Source organism: Mus caroli, chromosome 15 (genome assembly GCF_900094665.2).
Source record: "Mus caroli chromosome 15, CAROLI_EIJ_v1.1, whole genome shotgun sequence".
Classification (NCBI taxonomy): Eukaryota; Metazoa; Chordata; class Mammalia; order Rodentia; family Muridae; genus Mus; species Mus caroli.
Window position 1 is genome coordinate 74,454,163 of NC_034584.1, and position 10,396 is coordinate 74,464,558.

The 10,396-nt window shown below is 50.3% G+C and overlaps 1 long non-coding RNA gene across 2 annotated transcripts; it reads right to left on the bottom strand.

Moving 5' to 3' along the window:
* Positions 1-243: 243 nt before the first annotated feature.
* LOC115029388 lies at positions 244-7,235 on the bottom strand. Of its 2 annotated transcripts, none has more exons than XR_003834940.1 (3): positions 7,061-7,235; positions 4,631-4,744; positions 244-686 (listed from the first exon to the last, which is right to left on the bottom strand). It is a non-coding gene; the product is annotated as an uncharacterized LOC115029388 (long non-coding RNA). The 2 variants fall into 2 exon arrangements; XR_003834939.1 differs by having other exon boundaries at positions 4,631-4,923.
* Positions 7,236-10,396: the final 3,161 nt, after the last annotated feature.

A 10,396-nucleotide genomic window follows, 5' to 3' on the forward strand; every position in this document is an offset into this window, starting at 1 on the left:
GTGAGAAAGTCCAGCACAGCTAGCTCTGTGGGAGCTGGATTCTTTAAACCTTCTAGAGCTTTAGACACTAGGAACAATAGGACCTGCTTGGCCATGGGAGGAGTAATGCCCCCACTCAAGGGATTGCTGAGTCACTCTATCTATTTAATGTATATGAGTACACTGTAGCTGTCCTCAGACACACCAGAAGAGGGCATCCCATTATAGATGGCTGTGAGCCACCATGTGGTTGCTGGGAATTGAACTCAGGACCTCTGGAAGAGCAGTCAGTGCTCTTAACTTCTGAGCCATCTCTCCAGCCACCAAGCCACTCTATCTAGCTCAGCTTTTCCTCTGCTGTTATTCAAATCCTCTGGGGACTCTGACTCTCCATCTCCCTCTTGGAAGCAGATACAACTTGAGGCTTTCACTGCAGCAGTCTCCACTGTTTGTGGGGAGTGGTCCTCAAGTCACCCTGATACCCAGAACAAGGTCATGGCTGTTGTGGCCTGTTAGCTGAGCTGGTGGCCAGCAGTGCACGGGCACAAGAGTCACTTTGCACTGTGATCAGGAGGCAGCTGACGTGCAGGAATGAAGAACATCTCTAGGTCGTCAGCAAGCAGTCACCGTGAAATGTAATATGAAATCAGCTGTAATTGTGGAACTTGTAACGTGTCATGGGGTGATGCTGCCGTCCAGAGGAGCTTCTAGAAGCCAATGAAGAATCAAGGAGGAGAGTTAAACCAAGAGCTAACGCTGGAATGGGGAGCTTCAGGGCAAATGACTCCCCCCACCCTACCCCTACCCCCTCACATTCTCTGAGCTTCTGCACCTATCCAGGTATTCTGGCTTTAAGAGACTTCCTTTCTAGAAAGGAAAGCACAGGGGCTGGAGATGTAGCTCAGTGGCTAGAGTGTTTGTCTGGCATACATAAAGTCCTGGGTTTGATCCCCAGCCCTGCATCACACAGGTGTGGTGGTGCCTGTAATCCTAGCATTTGAGAGATAGAGGCAGGAGGACCAGAGATTCAGGGTCATCCTTGGCTACATGTTGAGTTTGAGGCTAGCCTGGACTTAAAGAATGATCTGAGGTCAGAAGAGGGCACTGGATCGCTTGAAACTGGAATGACAGACAGCTGTGAGCTGCCACGTGGGTTCTGGGATGCAAACTTGAGTCTTCTGTCTGGGCAGGCTTCCTTAGGCTTAGGGTTGCACGGTCAGCTGCTTGCTTCTACAGCTGAACCCCCTTTTGTTACCCTCTGCTTTCCAGGTTGTTGCTACTCCTCTGCTCTCCCCATCACAGGAGACCAGAGCAGGCACATAGAAACCCATGCCAGTCTTTCTAGCCTTGGCTTGAAGAATAAATCCTGCCAGGCCCGATAAAGCTGGGATTCAGAGTCTGCAAACTCTGAGTTGGAAGGGCTCCAGCGAGGAACAGCCTCACATGAGCATCATTTTTGAAGTGGGCTGCATCCTTGCCTGGCCACAGCCAGGGGTGGAAGAGTGACAGTCCACCTCCCCGCAAGCATAGTGACGAAGCTCTGGTGCCTCTGTCCCTGATGAATATCGCTCCTTGGGATGAAGGCTCTTAGGCACAGTGTGATTGATTTCTGGAGGACAGACACAAAGGCTCGCACACTGTGGAACCTGGAGACACAGCGCCTGTCAATCAATTCCAGGCATGGTAGTTGGCCTGCATCCTTTTCAAAGGAGGCAGCCTGTCAGTTGGCTAGGTACCCCTCTGTGGCTTCGAAAACTCAGGCACTGAGAAATGCTTTACCTTGTGAACTAAACAAAGCACAGACTCAACTGAGGAGCGGCAGGCATAGTAGCACAGTCTAAGTAACAAGGGCGGGTCAGCGACAAATCCCAGGACCACGCAAGACATGGAGGAGATGTTAGGGAAGGAGTGTTTACTGAGCATCTGCCGCACCCAGCCATGTGTACACTCGATCTCACTGATCCTTACACCTGGAAGGAAATGAAGGTTTAGGAAGGGTGGGTTTAGGTTGCGGGGTAGAGACAGGAAGGGGTGGAGCCAGATATAAATCAGCGATGCCTGATCCCATCGCCTCCCAGGGTCCCAGCTCTGCCTGCATACAGTGAAATCCACAGGGGATCTCTGTTTCAGTTCAGGACTAGAGGGAGCCAGGTGGCTTGCTTGGGACCAGACAGACATGGATGGAAATCTTGCTCACAGGTGAACAAGAGAGGCTGCACATGAGTCCTGGGGACTTCTATGGGTGGGTTTCATTTCTGTTGCTATGACAAAGCGCCCTGACATCAAAGGCAGTATATGGGGAGAGAGGCTTTATCTGACTTACAGATCCAGGTTACAGTCTATCACTGTGGGACAGTTGAGGCAGCCGGTCATGTACCTGCCTTGGCGAGCCGGATAAGGCAAGCTAGTAAGCAATGTTTCTCCATGGTCTCTGCTTCACTTCTTGCCCTGAGTTCCTGCCCTAACTGCCCCCAGTGATGGACTGTAATCCGGGTCTTGTAAGATGAAATAAACCCTTTTATCTCCAAGTTGGCTTTGGCTGCAGTGTTGGGCATAGCAACAGAAGGCAAATTAAGACAGGTGCCACACTTTCAGGCAGGTGCCCCCTCAGTCAAAGCAATCATGGTCTCTCCATCCCAGCTGTGTCCACGAGCCAACCTGATCTGGATAACCTGAACTTGAGGCTCTTCTCAGGTGTTTCTAAGTTGTAACAAGCTGTCAATCAAAAGGACGGCTCGCTGGGGTCTGGTTATCAGCGGTCCATCTCAGCACGGAAGGATTGAGGTTTGCCTTGAGTCTTCTTTCAAAAGTGGGCCCACAGTTACATGACTTTCATGCTGTGTACTGCTGTGGGTTTCTGTCTTTTTCTTGTCTCTTCCCCAGACTAACTTACTGACCTCATCAGAGGTGGGATGCATATCTGGTGTTTCCGTGATCCACGGCTTCAGGCATCTCCCGGGAGTCTTGGAACACATCCTCTGTGATGAAGGGACTCTGTGTCTCTTCCAAAATACATGTTACATTCCTAATCCTAGGAGCCTTGGTGTAGGACCTCATTTGGAAATAGGGGTTCTAGAGAGGTAATGGAATGTGGTCATTTGTATAAACTAGCTCACTCTTGTTTTCATGAGAAGGAAGATCTGGGGCAGAAGCTGCCTTGAACAATGAGGGCATCGGGAGGGACATTGGGAAGCCATCCTAAGGTAGCTGGAGCCTGGGGAGAACGTGTGTGCACAGGACCAGTGGACATCGGGGCTAACTGCAGAGGCTGGGCAGACAGGAGCTGCTCTGCCCCCAGCCTCAGAGGACACCAACCCCGCGCACACGTTGGTTCTGACCTTGGACTCCTTGCTTTCAGAACTTCTGATTTGGGGCCATCCAGCTCATGGTATTTTGTTGCTGAACAACAACAACTACAAGGGCTGTGGTGGCCTCAATGTCCTCTCTTCTTGGAGGGATCCAGCTCTGTTTCCATGGAAATTTCAAAGCCCCCAGACCCAGCTCACCCTCCTCTGAAGGTCTACTGCTGCCCCAGGAGACACAGGAATTCCCAAGGGAGGTCCCCTCCCTCTATCCTGGAGGAACTGCGGCAAAGCTGCCAAGTATCATGTTTCCAGCTAGGTCGGCTGTATATCACCAAGGGACAGGTTAACACTCAGTATAGATAAGACGCTCGGGCACATTGCCAGTGGCCCTGCTTTCTCTAGCCATAAAGACAGAAGAGAGGCATACACCGCTCTCAACACTGTCCTGACACTATTTACCCTTTCTTTAAGATTCACAAACTTGATCTGGGGGCAGTGGAACACACCTATAATCCCAGCATTTCGGTGGAGGCAGAGGCAGAAAGATTATTACAGGTTTAAGGCTAGCCTGGGCTACTTAGTCCAGGGCAGACTGAACCATGTGATGAGGTCCTAGCTTAGAAACACTCACAGTTTTAAAACAATGCAACTTGAATAAACTACCCAAGCACCCGCACTTCCCATGTGTTAACGCTGATGTACCAAGGCTGGTGAACGCTGTGTTCTAACACCAGTCAGTGTAAACTGCAGCAGAGAAGTTGCTGAAACTCTCCTTTTAATGTTGTTCCCTATGGCTCCTTTGAGCCTGTGGATGCTCTCGCCTTTTCTAATACTGTTCTGGTAACTCCAGCCTCTGCAGAGGAGCAAAGATCAACAACCCACATAAAAACACCAATTTCCATGTATTCAGCGCCATGATGTGTGTTAATGGCTTACACAGGGCTCATCTAGGAGATTAAGAATATGGAAGTTGGTCTTAAGGGCAGAGCCTCCCCCATTGAGTTTGGGCAGGAGACTGGAATCCAGATATTTCCCCCTGTACTTCTGGGAAGATGCTAGAGACCCTGGAGGTGGGAATGCTCTTGTGGGATTTGTGCCTCGCCTTTCAAACACTGCATCCCTCCCAATGTGGTGGGGTTAGGAAGCGGGCACTTTCAGAGGTTGTGTTAGCCGGCATTGTATCACTAACAAAATACTCTAGGCTTGTTGTTATTGTTGCTTGTTTTTGAGGTTGTTTGGACTCTGATTCCAGAAGTTTATGTACAAGATTAAGTGATCTCATACCTTGGGCCTCAAATGAAGACAGGATTTCACTGCAGGAGAAAGTGGTAGAATAAACCACCTACCATGGGAGCCAGGATGTAGAAGAGTGTGGAGAGTAAATTCCCATAATCTCTTGCGAAGGCTCCATCTCCTAAAGGTTCTCCACTGTCCAACCAGCACCATCCTGGTGACCAAGCCTGTGACACATGGGCAAAGGGCGAGTGGGTAGGATCCTACTCATTCAAACCATAACAGGAGGTTGTTAGGTCTTCAGGGATGAGTCCTTTTACAAAGGAGACCCAGAGAGCCCTCTTGTCCTTGTAGGGATAGAAGAGTGAGACCCTTTCTCTCCAGCACACAGTCTCAGGAGGTGTTCCTATAATAAGAGAAATATATGGGAGTCCCAGGACCCAATGATTTTGTTTGTTTTGCTTGGGTCTGATAAAGAATGAGCAGCTCCATAGAAACTGCATTGGACTGAAGAGACCTATCAAAATGGGTACCAGAATGTTCATGCTCATCTTTTTCTTGTCATTTCTGGTTGCCACACCCAACAGAATGAGAGTCTGATGACAAGACAGATTAAAGACTTTGTACACGATTTGATTTGTGTGTGTGTGTGTGCACGCATGTGAGTGTGTGTGGGTATTTTGCCTGTAGGTTTATGTGTGTATGTTCATCACCTGCATCCAGTGCCCATGGAGTCTGGAAGTGGGAGTTGGAGTCCTAGGAAGTGGATTAACAGACAATTGTGAGCTGTCATGTGGCAGCTGGGATTGAACCCAGGTCCTCTGGAAGAGCGGCTAGTCCTCTTAACCACTGAGCCGTCTCTCTAGCCCCACACCCCCCAGGTTGGAGACTCTCAACAGCCAGTTGCTTTGTAGAAAGGTGGGGAAGGAGGCTTGCAGACCTAGCTCTCTGACATGTCCTTGGGGGGAAATGGAACTCTAGCTTCTATAATTTGCTTTGTTGGGGAGAAGTAGATGGGAGTCAGTACAGCTGAAGGTCAGGGAGAGACTCCCCCTCAGAGGCCTTCAGTGTCCTCTCTACCAGCCTCTCAAAGAACCACACTTTGGGTTCTTTCCAGGGCCCTAACATCTCTGCTGTGCATGGATACAGTGAAGACTATTCCAGGATCAGGACAAACACACTTTAGTTGCTTGTCAGCCACTCAGTCCATGGTCCATTGTTCAACAGCCAGAACAGGCTAAGGCACCCCCAGTGTCAGAAACCCTAGGGAGGCATTCCAGCAGACTCCACACCACTTTCCTGAGCCAGTGACTCAGGCTCCCTGAGACTCCCATTCCCTTTCTGGCAAGCTCTCCAAAGAGCTGTGGGGAGAAGCTGGGCTGTGTTCCTGTTCCTGTACTTTTCCCACTGCAGAATGTGTCACAAGTGGTATGGAGCAGGGGCCCCCGGGGACAGTGTGGATTGAGCAGGGGACAACTTCTGAGAGAAACACATCAGCACAGATAACCCGGGTGCTGAGAGCTTCCTAAAATGTTCTAAAAGGGGAACTTTGCAGTCCTGGGGGGAGGCATAGCTGTCTCCCACCTCCATAGCAGGTTAAATAGCCTTGGAACCCTTCCTTCCTGAGCTGCGCGTCACTGCTGTCCCTTATGGGGACACCATGACCTATGAAGTGTCTTCCTAGTTGGAGCAGCAGCAATTCAGACTGATGTTGCTGCACTTATCAGGGGTCCCAGAAACAGCTGGGATAATGTGTTCAGTCCACAGACACTTCTGGGATGGACAACTGGTCCCCCAGGGCCACACTGTGGGAATCTGGATGGATAGTGTCTCTGTAAGCCTCCTATCCCCCTGGATATGGTGACACAGGAGACTTTTGGCTTCATGTTTCCTGATAGCCCCATGGAGACTATGTCCTTTGTGGTGCCCTCCAAGATGAGAAGGGCCTTATGTGTCTGTCATAGGCTAGACCCTGTGTACCTACCCATAGAGATCCCTATTGCCCACCCTCTGCCCCTCAAGCCCTGATACCTATCTACTTGGAGCCAGATTCTCCAAAATGTCCCACCGATTCCTTCCCCGAGGGATCCTAGATGCCAGCAGAGGTGGAATGCTTGGTATTATTGACTGGCCACTCTTTTTTTTTGCCTGCCTAGATGTAGGCCCTTGTGGGAATAGCTTAATCCAGGTCTCCTGCGGCCTCTTAGCCTGTGGGGCCCTGGCTTATTTTCTTTACTCTCGCCAGTTCTCTTTCTCTTTGCTGGTTGTGCTTTTTAAGCTCTGTCTTTCTTTTCCCACGTGTGCCTCCAGCTCTGTCTTCCTTTGTGTGTTGGTTGGCATGTGAGAGGAAGGGATATGGGATAAAAGGCAGCTTCGGGGTTAGCGGCTCCGGGCTCTCCTTGGGATTCCCATATTTGGGGGGAGGTAGAGTATGGAAGGAAAGCAAAGGCCCCTTCAGCAGCGCAGACCCGGGGAATCAATCTCTCAGGGGGTCACGCCTAAGGGCTCCTGCTTCATATTTAAAAAAATAAGTAAAGACATACCGTCGCTTTGTGGAACTGGCTCCAAACCGTTTTCCCTTTGGTCTGTTGGCTATTTCTGGGTTGTTCTGTGTGGTTTTTCAAGAGCTTGTGACACGCTCAGGAGCAGAGACCCATCAGAGAAAGCCTTCGTTCTCCGAAGCTAGGGTGAGCCCTGCACACAGGCCCCAATTAAAATCAAACTGTGTGTGTGTGGCTACATGACATTCCTGAGGCTTAATTAGGTGGAAAAGAGAGAGGTTGGGCCTGCCTCTCCATTTCCAAGCCTGCTCTTAAAGCACACACACCTCTGCCCAGGCCTCTCTAATTTGGGCCTTGATAAGAAAGGGGAAAGGGAGGTGGTGGTGGTGCCAGTGTCATGGATACAGAAAGCTCCTTAAAATCAGGGCAGGAGGAGCCTGTGAAGGAAGATCTTGAGGATGTAGGGTGCCCACTTCAGCAGGATGGTGTGGGAGGCCCTACCTGCTCTTCCTGCCTGCCATGCCCAATGAGAAACTTTGAGAGGCTCCACGGGAAAGCTGGCCAGGGTTCAAGATCTGGCCTTGAGTCCCGTGATTTTGTGTGGGACCCTGAATGCATCCCTCAGATCTCTACGTCTTAGCTCTTCGAGAGGAAGCCCTGGGACACCAATCCCTTCCTGGTGGGGCTGCTGAGCAGAGCTGAAAGCGTTCAGGGCTCAGACAAGCAGATACCACGCTGTCAGCTGTGATCACTAAAGCCAGCATGACAGAGCTCAGTCACAACCATCTGCCTCTCCCAGTCTCCAGCTTCAACAAATCTCTACTATGCTTTGCGTGTGAAATATCTTCTCTAAATTTCATGTTTCTCCTCGGCTCGTGAGTCCAATCACTGAGTGGTTAAATCGTGAAGTCTCTGACCTGGTCAATAGACCAGCGGTCAGCCACTGACAAGATTCATAACCTGATGCCATTGTTAGGAGGCAATGAGAACTATTAGAGGCGAGGGAGGCCTCGTGGAGGCAAATAGGTCACTGGGGGCTCCTCTACCTATCATGGTATCCTGCTTCATGACGCACGGAAGCAACAGAGTGTGAAAGTGACTATGGATGGAGAGTCGTGGAACTCTGAGCCGATGCAGCCTTTCCACCTTTAAATTGTTTCCCTTAGGGACTCGTGAGAGTGTAAAAAACACATGAAGATGTAATCAGTTATGGAATTCTAGACCATCTTCCTTAAACATTCCCCTCCAGCCTGCCGACTTTCCCCTGCCTCTCCTCTCTGCTCTTGCTGCTTCTTTCTTGGCTTGGGCTGCTGCTGTGTGTGAGGTCCAGGGTGTTGCCTGTGAATATGGTCAGTGTCCTGGAAAGGTCTAGAAGTATGTAGGGAGTTAGAATAGGGAGGTAGGGGATGCCAAGTGTGTGCCAAAGAGGGGACAAAGTGGGACAGCAGAGGCAGGGGACGATGTGGCTATGTTGAGAGAAGGTGGGGGGGGGGCGACCATGGCCAGCTCTGGAGCTTCTGGGCTGTGGCCAGAATGGCAAGTGAGAGAGAGGCAGGTGGGGAGGAAGATGGCCAAGCTCAGATGGGTTGCAAGGTTCAAAATGGAAAGTGGAGACCAAGGTACGCCTGCATCTGTGAGTTGCTACATGAGTTCCAATCGTTCCCTTTGCCAGTTGGTTGATGCTATTGACCTCGGTGGATGATCATCTTGGCAGTGACATGGGTTTTAGGGATTGATTGGCATCAGGTAGGTCCCACAAGGAGCTGAACAAATCAATCATCCACCCGAGACAGCAATTACACAACCTCGAGATGGAATCCGGGCTTCTTAACCTGCTTCACGGTCTGGCTTAAGCCGGTTCAGCCTAATGCCTGAACAAGTTTTACAGGGTGGTTCCTGTCCCATGGCTCCCATGCTGAAGAGGTGAAGAGGGCACCTCTGAATCCTAGCTTTGTCACTAAGCAGCTGGGTGGCCTTATGACAGTTGCTCAGATGCTCTCTGTCTTGACTTCCTCGTTTGTGAAGGGCCTGTTGAGTGTGTGAGATAACACTGTCAAGACAATGCATGGGGCTGGGAGATGGCTCAGTCAGTAAAGTTCTTGCGGTGGAAGTAGGTGGGCCCAACGTTCAATCCTCAGCACAGGCACTATGGTGGTTTGAGTGAAAAAAGGCCCCGCCGGCTCATTGGGCGCCTCACTGTTAGGAGGTGTGGCCTTGTTGGAGGACATGTGTCCCTGGGAGTGGGTTTTGAGGCTTCAGGTGCTCAAGCCAGGCTCTGTGTCACTCTTCCTCCCTGCTGCCTGCAGATCCAGATGTAGAGCGTTTAGCTCTTCTCCAGCACCATGTCTGCCTGCAGGCCACCATGTTTCCTGCCATGATGATAACAAACTAAAACTCTGGACTGTAAGCCAGGCTCCAAGTAAACATTTTCTTTTATAAGATTGCTGTGGTCATAGTGTCTCTTTACTGCAATAGAAGCCCTAACTAAAATAGGTACATGTGTGTACACACACACACACACACACACACACACACACGCTCTGCAATGTTCTAGCGTTTCCTAGATGACGCCCTTTGCCATTCCATTGTTCTCATTGACATCTGTAGGTCTCTTTTGAACCCTCTGTCAGTCACTTTCCACAGTGATGAAATGCATCACAAACAACTTGAGAGGAGGTCTGCTTTCACCTGGGATTTTAGTTCATCCTGGGAGGAGCGGCTTGTTCTGAGATACTGGGAGTGTCAGGTGCGACCTGTCACATCATGGCTGGTCAAGAAGCAGAGACCTAGTGGAGATGGGACTAACTTTCAGAGGCCTGCCCCTACTGGCCTATATCCATCAGCTCAGCTCCATGTTCCAAAGGTTCTGCGACCTTCGAACACAGCACCACCACTTGGGACTAGGCATTCTAGCACCAGGGCGCTGTGGGTGGAGACATTGCAGATTCAAGTCAACTCAAGAGTGGTTTCTCTGCTGGGGCACCCATGCGTGAGGCACAAGTGTTCTTGTGACCTCCAGGTGCCCTATTGCTCGTCACTCTGTCATCTTTCCGCAGTGGTAACCAGGGATTGATGCTGTTTGTACCTGATGCCAGGAAGGCTTGTCCTAAGGCCCTGCTGGTGAGCCCATACCACCCTCAAGTCTTTACCCACAGGTCATCAGACTGAAACCTTTGCCAATCATCCGACTGGAACCACAGTTCTTGGTACCTTAGAGATTCGTATTTTACTGTGCGTGCATTCCTGTCCTAAATACAGCCTCCTTGACCTATTTTTTTTAAATTTTTAATATTTTTATTACATATTTTCCTCAATTACATTTCCAATGCTATCCCAAAAGTCCCCCATAGCGCCCCCCACTTCCCTACCCACCCATTC